This window comes from Protomyctophum bolini (genome assembly GCF_963924005.1).
Source record: "Protomyctophum bolini genome assembly, chromosome: 23".
NCBI lineage: Eukaryota > Metazoa > Chordata > Actinopteri > Myctophiformes > Myctophidae > Protomyctophum > Protomyctophum bolini.
In genome coordinates, this window is record NC_137884.1 from 626,186 (window position 1) to 639,899 (window position 13,714).

Consider the following 13,714-nt stretch of genomic DNA (forward strand, 5'->3'; position numbering starts at 1 on the left):
TAAATAGTTTGCACTGATTTTGTTTTTATTTGTTTTAATATACTGTCTTTTGCACTATTGTCGTTTGAGTTGTGTGGCTTAAAAGCATGTTTGCACTTTTTGTGTGTATTTTGTGTATTTTAATGTATGTGTCGCTTTAATGCTGTGTATTTTGTTCTTGTTTGTTTGATGTGTGGCGTTAATGCATGTTTTTATTTTCTTCTATTAAGTTGAATGTAATGTATGTGGCTCTTTGTCATTTGGATGAATGCCTTCTAATGCATTTATTTTACACATTAGTATGGTCTGAGGTTTTACCACAAAGCACTTGAGGCTATGATGTATCCATCAATGGCTGTCACTGATGCATTGGTTAATTAGTTTCATGTCTTGATATATACATACTGTAAGTACAAGTTTCCTTACTGCATACTATTAATCTGAGTTGTAGTCTCAAGGCCGTGTCCTCTGATCTCAGCCATGGACCAAATTTGTCTTGGTAGTATCTTGAATTACTACTGATTTTGTTTTTGGAAACGGATGGATAAAATACTCATATATAGAAAAAGCAAATCCCTGGGTAATACATTACACCAGTTCTTTATGTTGGTATGGCCGTTCTGCCATAACAAGGTCTTATTGTGAGAGGAATATGTTTAGATAATTAAAATAGTTAATGTTTCAAGCACTGATCAAACATCAGAAAGTTGTGTTGTGTTCTCGAAGTTGTTCTCGACCAATTTTGGCCGTGGGTCTGTTCTAGACCTGGCCTTGGTCTCTATTGAGGTATGCAGCAACACTGTTATAATTATATTAATGTTAAGACTTTGTTGAGTGCAAACGGAACGTACACATCCGTCATTGTAGCTCTAGTTTCCGCAGGTTTTTTTCAGTGGTGCAGCTTGAGCTGCGGCACGTGAAACTTCACAGCAACTCAGGGGGTTTGGGGTACTGTACCGCCACCAGCCATAGGTGTTTCGTTGAGACCCCACATATGTCCATAGAGTTGGAGATTGTGTGTTTGCCCTGAGAGTTATCTATAAATTTTTTTATTCACAAAGCTGACTGACAGTATGTATGTTTCACATTCTCCTTCTTCCTGTGGATTTTTCTTTATATACCGACGGTGCAGTAACGCCTTCCCAGCCCTGTAATTAAGCCCTTATATGTCTCAGCTGTGGAAGTAAAAAGAGTTCCACTACTATGCCAGCACTATGACTGGGAGATTTCAATGGTCCTGAATGGGGGAAAACTATGCCCGAACAAATTGCTCTATCGCAAAAAGTAAAAGTCGAATGCAAAAATGTGGTTATAAGAGCGAGTTATACAATGGAGGCCAATGGGCAGCTTGACTGTATTTGTGTCACTTAAAAGGCCGTAGTTAACATTCTGTATGTCTCTGTGCTTTGGTGGTCACATTGTGTGAAAGAGGATTGATTGATTGATTATTTATTTTCGTGTCATGCACACCTTGTGCCCAACCCTCATGGGTTTATAAGACACCATTTCACATTTGCAATTACAGCATGTTTTACAATACATAATTTATGCATTTTATAGCATGTTTACATTACACAATTCATTATATTACACCTCAGATGTATACAGAGGACATGTGTGGCTACAAAATGACCAAAGAACATGCGTGTAAAATGAATATTTTGGCCGGGACGACAATTTGTTTGGTACATTTTCAAGGAAAGAATTTCAGTTTCCACACACTACTCGAAGAGGCCCCGCACTCTAAAGCCCAACACACACCGGCTCCGTCCGACGCGGCGCGATGCGTTGCCGCCTGCAAAATAGAACTGGTTCTATCGGCACGCCAGGCGAATTAATTAATTGAAAATAATGGAGGCGGCTGTTTTGACGCACGGCGGTCGCAGACGGTGTGTGATGGGCTTTAGTTGGCACTAATTACCACGAAAAAGTCCAGAGTCGTGTGAGCGTTCTAAAGTTTAAATCACGTTTCTACGACAAAGTATGCCAGAGTAATGAGGCTGCAAAAGTGAGGTTGATTTAGAGATAAAATCCCATACATTGTCTATGGGAGGGAAAAACTATAAATAAAAAAATATTTTAAAAAGTATAAACCTTTTCAAAACAACTTTTTCACCAATGAAAGTTCAAAGATAGATGAACATTATGAAGTTTGAATGAAGTTTCAAAGTGAAAGTATGACGGCGTAATAAGAGCTCAAAAAAGTTAACTATGAAAAATGGGACCTTTCTTCCATCGACTCTCATTATAAAGAATGTAAAAAAGTTAAGTATAAAAAGTATAAAAATTTGTAAAAATTAAAATACAAGCACTTTAACTTTAACTTTAACAGTTTGAAGTTTGAACTACATTTCTTGCATAAAGTATGTGGAAGTAGTTAGGTGGCAAAAAAAAGGGCGGAATAAATAAATATAAACAATAGTGTGCTCGCTGAGGCGAGCCCACAATAAAGTGTTACAATTACTAGAGTCTGGCAACCACACTAACAAGCAAGTATGCACTCGACAGAGTGCGGTTCTAGTTTACTACGTACTTACTGTAGTATATCACTCGAGGCCCATATGGTCTCGAATGATTTGTCTTTTTTTTCAAATCCTCAACAATGAAAAATGGCATGCTATAGTATGCCGCCAGAGACCATGGGCTATAAATGATGAAAAAGAGTCCATGGTCAAGGACAGGTTCCCTGACCCATGGACTATAGCCCATGGTCTCGGAGTGGTTTTAGACTTATTTTTCAAATCCTCAAAAAATATTTGAAATGTTCATCGTTTTATTAATATAGTGCTTTCAAATTTGAGAAATGAAAAATGGGGTCAAGGGCAGATTTTGGCACGATACACAAAATGTATATGTTTCTACAGTTTTATTACATTACATTACATTCAGAGTGCAAATGGTACATTCACAGTGTTGGAACTGGCCATAAAGTTAATTTAAGGTAAAATTGGGCTTCAATAATATATTATTTCACTATTTACATGGGACAATTATATGAAGAGAACGACTACAATAAGACATGCTTTATTTCATGCACATGCCGATTGCATATACCGAAAGTGATTCCCAAACCTCATTTGGGTTTCACTCAATGTCCTATAGGCTAAATGAGGCTTGTGAGGAACTCCCGAGCTAGATGATCCGAGGTCGCTCCCCCCTGGTATGTCTCACAGCTTCACAGCGACTGGAGGCATGGTTTGTGGAAGTATTTGCTAAAAAAAACAGAAACCAAGGAGCATATATTTAAAATATATTTATTAAAAATTATTGTAAATAGGTTAAAGCTCTGTATTATGATTCATCATAATATTATTATTCATTGATATAGTGTGTTCAGTAACGGGAGTCTCCCTGACTCTCTAGCTCTTTAATAAACAAATACATTTTCAGGTGGGTAAATTATGCCACATTTCAGCCAATCAGGGAGAGTACCCATTTATCAGCTTCAATTGTAGTGCTCCAGCTCCAATTGTGTCTGGTCATTTCTTGTATTTGTACCATCACATCCACTTTGTTATTTCTACCCTGGCCTGAAAATGCAATTTCTGTTTACTAAAGATCTGGAGAGTCATGTCACTGAACAAACACTCTGTCTCTATAGCAATGATTGCTATCACAATATAGATATGTAACTCTTATTTTAAACAAAGGAAAACCACTTGCCCTATACCTTTTAGGGGTTGAGGATTTGTTTTTAAAAGCCCCGTTATTCATGTAAATACAAACATGGGACTGGGTTGGGGAATAACATAAAGGCCTATTTTAGAAATACAAATTCTTAAACTAAACCTTTTTCATTGTCATCATCATCACAAATAAGCGGCTGCTGTCTGTCTGCTGTTTCATGTTTAGTGTTTACTTTACGTGCAGGGCGCATGACGCTATGCTCATTGAGTTCAACAGCTTGTTTACAACACGGCACAGAAACAAAGGTCTGATTCCTTTGGTGGGCCCGAATCAACGAAGGAACTTCTTCAAAGCCCAACCCCCGTAGTTCCCACAGCTATAGACACCAGTGTGACGTGTTCTGGTGAGGAGCTCTACACGTTTTTTTTAGTTGCATTATAATCCCCATAGGGGGATTTTAGATCGCTTCATATAAGAACTATGTTTGAAAAATATTCCGACCACCCCGGCCTTTCTGTCAGGGGAGTGGCTGTGTGTCGTTAATGATGTTCATTAATATTTGATACAGCCAGTTTCTGGAGAAAATGGAATTAATGTGGCCGCAAAAGCCTTGAAACTACGTATGAAGGCAATGTCGCTGCTAACATACGTCACGGCCAGCAGTCAACACATTGCGTTCCTGAGATTCCTCGTTGACATAAGCTCAGCTGGTGGTGACTCAACTCGTACTAACCACGAAACATTAAATATCAATAAAAATAAACGTAATTAAATTAACATTCAGTTTATGTTGTGCGACAGGCAGATGCAGCCACCCGCCTACCTGGAAATGTAGTCTCTGGGTTATTTGACTTGTTTCTAACGCTTATTTTGTTACTCTTTGGGTATATTTGTACATTTCCACCTTCAGTCGATGCTTCATATCCATATGAGTGAAAAGGCCAGGGTGATCGGTTTATTTTTCAAACGCAGTTATTATATGAAGAGATCTAAAAACCTGGGGACTGACGCCCTCTACCGACAGTGACATCAGGACTTCGGTGCTCTATAGTATAGAGCACCGAAGTCCTGATGTCACTGTCGGTAGATACTCTATACTCTCAGAGTTATAGACCTGTACAGGGACATTTGGAACACACTCAAGGACACCTTTAGACCCACTGGTGTAGCAGAGTGTTTCCAATGAGCCAACATGCACAATAGCAGCACCCTGACTCTGTTTGACCAGAATGGAACAGAGCCTTCATTAGTATCATCAGTAACACCTGTGAAGGAAGTAAAGAAGTGGCCCAATTCTTTCCAAAATGGTGTGTATGCATAGAGCCCATTGAGGCCCTACTTGGTCATACTACAGCATCACACAAAAGTATGAAAAAAATAGCAGATCTACAAACTCGCTACGCAGCTCGAAGCGACACGTTTTGAGCTCATCGAACTGCTATTTTCTTTTTTTATCCTGAAAAGTAACAGTGTCGGACATGAGGTTTCCACCCGACAGATGTTCTACAATCTACACAGTAGGACAGTGGTTTTCAGCCAGTGTTCCGGGGACCACCAGTGGTCCTTGAAGAGGTTCCAGGTGGTTCCCAGATAAATGATGGATAGTTTAGTTGGTGACCAAATGGACCCTTATAGATCTTTAACTCTTGAGAGTATAACAGTTTACATTCTCAACAGTTACATTATCTGTTTTACTTAATTTACAAGAAGTCTACACAATTAGAGAATGTAGAAGAATTGTGATTCTTATCGTTTGCCCGTTATCTCTCCTATGGTACCAACATCAATTCAGTATGGAATTGTGCAACGTATGCAACAACAACAAAATATTCTTTCGTTTTGGGTCTGGGAGGATAAATCTCATCAAATGGTGGTCTGTAGCTCAAATGCTGAATAAATATGGGCCGTGATATGAAAAAGGTTGAAAACCACTGCAGTATGACAATCGTTCATGATCACTGCAGCCCAATGGTAGGCTACTCAATAGTCAATACTCATGGAATAAAGCTAAATAACATTTCTGGCTGAATGAGACCTATACCATTCTAAACGTATGTTGCTGCTGTTCTAAACATGCATTCTAAGTTTGACCACTTCACGACATACCATTTCATCTTAAAATGACTAACGGAAAATAAGCCGACAGTGTAGATCAGTAGATCTACAATTTTCGCTGGCGCTTTACAATCACATTTGTTTCACAAGGTTGTATTGTGAACCAGGCTGTGAATCAATACCGCCCCCATCTGGTCGAGTCAGGTTATGCTTCCTCTGGGTTCTCCACACTTTACCAATGGATTTTCAAAAACCTTTCCAGAATATTTAACCACATTTCCAGGCCTATATATATAACAATCATGCAGCGCAATAATGAGCCTCTTACTCCTATGCGCAATGCCCAAAGACAGTGTAGCAAAAATAAAGCTTAGAATATAGAATAGTGTGCGATCATGCTGCAGCATGAGATTGTAGATCTGTTTTTCGGTTACGTCCGGTACACATTAGGCAATCACCCAGCCCTTTGCGGCAAAAAACTACTTTATGTTACATTCATGTAATGTTTTGAATGTTGTATTATTGAACAATGCATCGCCAAATATTTTTCCAGGGCCCTTGATAAATTCCAAACCTTTTCTAGGAAAATGTTTTGCCTAATTTAAAATATTTCCAGGAATTTCATGGCCCTGGGGATCCTGCTTCCAATATAAGACATGCAGGATTCTATGGAATCCAAATGACTGAAATCAGTCGTGGCGACAGATCCGCAGGTACTACAAGTAGGCCTAAGTAGTAATGGAAACAATACCAGTTGGAGTAAGAGCACTTAAACAAAACTGACAGTAGCAGGAGTACTTAACGGTAGTAGTAAAGAGATAGCACTACAGTACATATATTAGTAGTGTTATCGCTAAATGTAGCGTTTTCCATCAGTAGCATTATGATAGTTACTTGTTCCAGCAGGTCGTGGATGTTCTCGTTGTATATCTCAAAAAATGACACCCAGACAAAGAACTTGGATTCACTCACAGAGGCTCCTGCAAAACAAACAACAAACAACACACACACACACACACACACACACACACACACACACACACACACACACACACACACACACACACACACACACACACACACACACACACACACACACACACACACACACACACACACACACACACACACACACACACACACACACACACACAATCTAAAGCAGTCGTGGGGGTCCCAATATGATTAGCAACATAGTTTCACTCAACATTTCTCTGTAGGCCTCCTCTGTGGAACCAGGGAGCAGCTGTCAAACTATAATTTAACATCTACAATTCCAAGTGCATGTCAGGGTGGGGGTCCCCAGTTCAAATATGATAATTTTTGGTGCGTTACGGACTAGTGGCCTGGAAAGGTCAAGAAGCACTGATCTAAGGTAACAACCCACAAAGTAAGCAATAAGCCATGAGGAGCACACAGATTACCAATTTAGGCATTTAGCTGACGAATATTAATTACATTTCCGTTTGCCTTTTAGGCACAGGGCAGACACAACGGATAACTGAAATATACCCAGACATTACTGACATTTTATACAAAATATAAAGATAAGGTATGCCCCACCTAAGCCTTACCTATACAAATAAGACATAATAAACGTGAACAAACACCCCTCTTCCTCTAGTCTATGGTACTTGGCACCTTCCAATCTAGACCAACAGAAAATTAAATTACTTCACACAGTGACATTAAATCAACATTTAAAAATTGTCACGATCCGAGTTGGCTCTGTCCGCGGTGTAACCGTCTTTAAATAAATTATATTAGAAGTGCCGATGGGAGAATGCATGGGGGTTTCATTTCCTGGGCCACTCGATTTTCTGAAAGGGGGAGGGACTGCGGCGCTCTATAGTGGTGTAACGATACATTTTAACAGTGATACGATACGTATCACGATACATGGTTGACGATACGATACATGGACGATATTGGTTCATTATGGCGATACGATTCAATGATTTGAAACCGATACAATAACTATTTGAAATACATTGACATTATTTTAAACTAACTAATTAATCCCCTCTTTTTCTTTTATCTTCTAAAGATTGCTAAATACCATGCACAAAAATGTAGTATTGATACAATCGATTATTGGCATAGCAAAACGATTCGATATCGATTATTTGCATTGCAAAACGATACGATACATAATCGATGTTGCCGTTTTCATTTCGATATACTTCAATTCATGAAATTAAAATCGATTTAAGAGTATACAGGTTCCCTTCTCTTTTCCTATGCCACTTTTTGAACCCAGCACCTCCACGAAGTGATGTGCGTATTTTACTATAATTTCTACTCTAGGGACCCCCTAGAGTTCTAGGGGGTCCCTAGCTAAATTAAAGATAGTTATGAACCAAATGGTCTGTAACTCTGATAGTACAAATGGAACCAAATGGACCCGTTAGTGTACAGGATGTGATGAGGTCAGATCAAGATATGGAATGTCAGAACAGGTCAGCTCCATATATGGAGATCTAAGGGTTGCAGCGGGGCAGTGTATTTAATTTACAGGGTTTGATAAGGGCCCAGGTAGGACCAGGCCTTATTCTTCGGGCCTGTTGAGAACTCTAGTTTTCCCCAGCTGGCAGGCATAACATAACTTTGGGGCAGGCCCATCTAGAGTATGAATGGACAGGGAGACATCGAAAAAGATATATGTCAGAACAGGTTCTGACATCTATCTATATACTAATATTGATGACATCAGGGATCTCCATATATGGGCTTAATTGGGCGACTTGATTTAGGTGACGTGTCAAAGTGACGGGGATTGTGAGCGAGGTGACACAAAAGCAAGGTTTCATAGTTATCTGTGACAATTAACAGTGATTATACAATATAAGTTGGGGTCCCAGAGATAGAGAAATACCATTAAATGGGGGTCCGTAGCCTAATGCATGTCCAACCGGGGGTCCTTGAAATGAAAATGGTTGATAATCACTGCTAGAGCCGTGAAAATCCTCTCTTATCGGGCCCCTGGCGTATCTTTTCAAATGGGGGTCACGGGCATAATAAATGTCGATTTGAGGGTCATGGACATGAACAAGTTTGAGAACCACTGCACTACAAGTTCAAATATGGAGGCCCGACGGCAACGATATTCACGTTTGCAGCGTTACTGACCTAGAAATGTAAAGGTCTTGCCCGAATTGGTGACGCCATATGTGAAGAGGAGGGAGTTGCGTCCAGCAATATGTATCCCTGACCAGGTGCTGCACTGTGCCCTGGAGCAGCTGCTCCTGGCTGCACTCTGGTCCAAACACCTGAATACAGTGACAAACTGTGGTGGGAAAAGTACTCGTACTTGTTAAGCAAAAGTCAATACTGCTATATAGGAATACTCTATTACAAGTAAAAGTCTGCAATTCAACATGTACTTATGAGTAAAAGTAGACATTGTGCAGAATGTCCCATTTAAAGATTTCAAATTAATTTTGTTTTGAAAATGGCAAAACAAGCTGCTAATGCACCGCGATTGAGCTTGTAGATGGGCTATTTCCAAACGGCAGAAATCTATCTGAAGTAGTTAAATGTATGTTTTTGTAATAACAACTCAAATCTACAAACGTAAAAAGCTAAAGTATTTGGATCCAAGATGCAGTGCGAAGTAAAAGTATTGGAAATACTCAAGTAAAGTATAAATACATCAAAATTGTACTTAAAGTAGTTAAGTAAATGTACTTAGTTACTTTACACCACTGCACACAACATTAAACACCCGCTTCTGACTGCAGGAGGTAGGATGCAGTTACCCTACCAGCTAGCCTGGGATCAATACTGTTTTCGGTGTTACCATTCTCAATCTCATCCAGTCTGGAGCGGAAATAACTTCACGTCATCAGGTGGCCGGAACCAGCACCTCCACCAAAATGATTCCGCTAGTTTTAAAATGTGTTTAGTTGGCATAATCATTTTAGTTCCTCTTGGTATTATCATTTTTTGTTATGTCCGGCTTTTATTCTAATCCAACTGACCCAAGAGCATTTATAGCTTGGGGAGTTCAGCACTAGCTAGTAAACACTGACTGGGCCTCGACCAATGAGAATAGAAGCACCGTGGTTACCGTTTGGCTTGGCGGTTTCTCTCATTGAGCCAACCAGTCCCAACGTTTTACTGTATGTGAAATGAACAAAACACACCAGAGCCGACACTGGCCACGAACATGGGAAACCTTGTCTTGTCTTGAGTTGGCTAAATCGCTTTTGTTGCATGCGTGTGCTTGTGCGTGTGTGTATGCGCTTAACTTTGTGAAGGTGAAGCTCTTTTCCACCCGGTTGGTTGGAGGCGGAGCATGGACCGTCACAGTGACAGCGTCCTCCACCGTCATACCCTGTTGCAGAGGAAACCCAACATCAGCCTGTGTGCGCGTGTGTGTGTGTGTGTTTGTGCGTGCGTGTAGCACTTTGCACGCAGGTGTGCGTTATATTAGAGTCATCTAGAACATACATGGAAAACTGGCGGGCGGCCCAGGGGGGCCCAACTTCACTTAGTGCGGCCCACAGGTTAATATCTGAATACCGATATATTAATGATTTCAACGGTTATAATTGCAAACATGGAAACATAACGCACTTTAATTACTGCAGTGTATTTTAGTAGCTTAATGACTATTAAAATTGTATTGTCTTTTTTATGTCCAATATATTTGCATTTAAGTTCATAAAGTTAACATAAGTATAACTAAATGCATTTGAAAGTAAATAATTTTTTTACTTCATGATTCCAATTCAAAAATAGCAAAAAACAAAAATCAGGATTTCAATTCAAATAGCGGATCTACAAGCTCAAAACGCGTTGCAGTGCAACACGAGCTTGTAGATCTGCTATTTTTGATACTACGTACAGCGCAATGTGACCCTCTGGACTGGAGTGAGTATGGAACTATAGTGGAACCTCTCCATCTTCAAAGTTGCCCACCCCTGATCTAGAATGTCTTTGATAGGGCTTGGAGATCGATTGAGAATTAATGCTGAAGCTTCATAGTGCGGTGCGTAAAGTTAAAGTACGCAGCATGTTAAAAGTGCAATCGGTCATTATTAGCTCCAAATGGGATTCGAACTCACCCAGGTCTACAATAAACTACAATCAAAATGCTGCTATAATATGCCTGTTTGTCACACTGCCTCACTAGTGTGTGCTGTTTTGTTGAGTTAATCTTTTAGCCTGAGAGTAACGGATGAGAGCTGAGCGCTAGATTTTGAAATGTAAAAATATCTTTGCAAGTTTCTTTTATGAAGTGTGACTGTGTGTGTGTGTGTGTGTGTGTGTGTGTGTGTGTGTGTGTGTGTGTGTGTGTGTGTTGGAATGACCCTTATTCGGTGTACAATATGGATATGTGCGTGTGTGTGTGTGTGTGTGTGTGTGTGTGTGTTGGAATGACCCTTATTCGGTGTACAATATGGATATGTGCATGTGTGTGTGTGTGTTCAACTGTTTTACCTGCACTCCTTTGACTGTCTCCGAGGAGGTGAAGGGTCTAATTTGCAGGTGCACCTGGAGGTTGTGCTTCTCCACCTCCCCGGAACTCTGCTGAGAAAAACATTGATACCATCCATTGTAACAGAGGGGAGGAGACAACATCAGACTTTTCATCGCCATTCTGACTCAGAGGTGATGAAATCAAAGCAAATCAAATGATTGCAAGTGTCAATGAACACAGCACACCTCTATCTCCTGAAATTCCCTCCATAAATTTCTCTTCACCTGCAGGCCGAGGTCTGTCGGTCTCTTCGTTGTCCTGTATGAAAAAACAAATAATGAACCACGAACCACAATAAACTTGAGGGCCTCCACATAAAAAGCATTCACTGTGAAGAATATATTTAACCAAAATATCCTCATATGCCATGCCATGATTTCTTTCATATTTACTTGCCACAAACATAGCCTAAAATCCTCTAAAAACGTTTGGACACAAAAAACCACAACCACCAATATTTACAAGCAATGTTACAGAACAACAAGGCCAACTTGTAATAGAGCGCCGCAGTCCCTCCCCCTTTCAGAAAAACGAGTGGCCCAGGAAATGGAAACTCAATGCATTCTCCCATCGGACCTTCTTATTTAATTTATTTAAAGACGGTTACGCCGCGGACAAAGCCAACTCGGATCGTGACAAATCATGACAATGAACACAATGTTTTGGGCCGATCAAATCATTAGAAAGAAGAAAAGAAAGTCAGGAGACAACACTATTTGTTTTGTTTTTCGTCTTATAAATTATCTTTTATTATAGATAGTGCAGGCAATCTATGGAATGGTCGGTCCTCCGTTCTATGGTCTGCTTGAATGACTGCATGAAGCCATGATACTGCAGAGGGTCACCATCAAACAGCTGGATGTCTCTTTTGGGCAGTGGAGCAATGCATTGCTGATGCACCAACATTGAAGTTATCTAATTTTGTTTGTTCATAATAGACATCGTGTTGTTCTGTTCACTGCTGGTGTTCTTAGAAAGAGCCCATGGGAGAGGTTGTATATCTCTATGCAAAGACAATGGAGGCTCTGTAGCCTCTAGGTTTGCTCTGTCTCTGTGTGAGCGCTGAGGGCCTCTGGGAAGGTATGGCTCCATCAGTTTGTTTTTCCTTTGGCCGTGCACCTCCAACCACAGTGGGTTGTCCTCTTCCATCCTTGTGTGGTATGAATGGCTTTGCATTAATGTTGAGGCTCTTTTCAAAATAGGAGTTCATTCCATCCGATCTCCTAGAAACTACACTCAGCACCGATTTTCTAGAAGTGGCTCTTCGCACCCCTGACCCAGAGGTTCTTAAGACGTTCAATTTAGCCACTGATGCGGCCATGTCTGAAACAAACTGTAGTTGTTCCTTTTGTTTTCTTTTTTTTTAATATATTTTTTATCCCACGATTTTGTAACCCATTTTTCACCCATGTGCCAATCATCTACTGTGATCCTGGGCTCTACACACCCTCCGCCAACCTGGGGAGAGCAACGGACTTAACTCATGCTCCCTTCATGCCTGAGTGTCCAAGTTGCTCCTTTACACCTGACAGGGGGGAGTTTCCCTGGTTGGACGTAGCGCGTGGAAGGAACACGTTATTCCAACCAGTTCCTTTCCCCTCCATCAGGCGCCCCAGCTGGCCAGGGGGAGGCAGTTTAGAGACCAGGATTACTGCATGTTTTTGTGAGGGTATCTACCCTAGGGGACACGGGGAGAACATGCAAACTCCACACAGAAAGGCCTTTTCGCCAACCCCGCCTTCGGGTATGGGCACTGATGACGCGGAGGAGGAAACCCACAGTGCCCCGAGCGGGAATCGAACCCAGGACCTTCTAGCTGTGAGGCGACAGCACTACCAACTGTGCCACCGTGCCCCCGTTCCTTTTGTTTTCTGATGATCGTCAAGAGCATGCTTTGGTTGAAGCAACTTTTTCCGAGCCATTAAAGCAGCCAAGTCGGCCTCGGTTCCGACACGTTCAGAAGCAGTTGAGGACACTCTTGACCTTATGGATTTTGAACCATGAGTTTTGCTGCTTATATTGGATATGCTGTCACATGGTCTGATATCCTCCTGAGCATCATCAACTTGATGTGACTGAGTCACATTTCCCACACCTCCATTTTCCTCCTCAGCAGCTTCATGCTGCAGGGGGCTTTCATGAGCCTCTAGCTGAGGTCCTCCGATTTGTGAGGATTCTAACCAGGCATTAACATCCTCAATAAGACCATCTGTATGTTTTTTTAATCTTTGAGAACCATTCATTTTGCTTTCTTTGTTCATCGGATGGGACAATTGAGGCATTAAAGAGACATGAAGTTAATTTGAAGTGTGATACAGTTGCATCAAAACATCAAGTTGTCTTTTAACCACTGAAACGTTTTTGTCATCTCTCATGAGCTCTTTGATAGAGGATGCCAGAGACTTTATTTTGTCTACTTCCCTTTTGCGTTCCTTTTGAATTAATTCAATTTTATTTGCAAGAGCCTTTTCCGTGAGATTTATTTTTTCCTTTTTTCCTTATCCTGTTTCCCAACGTTTGAATCAACTTTCATTCCACTCATTTTTAATGCACAATTAAATGACACGG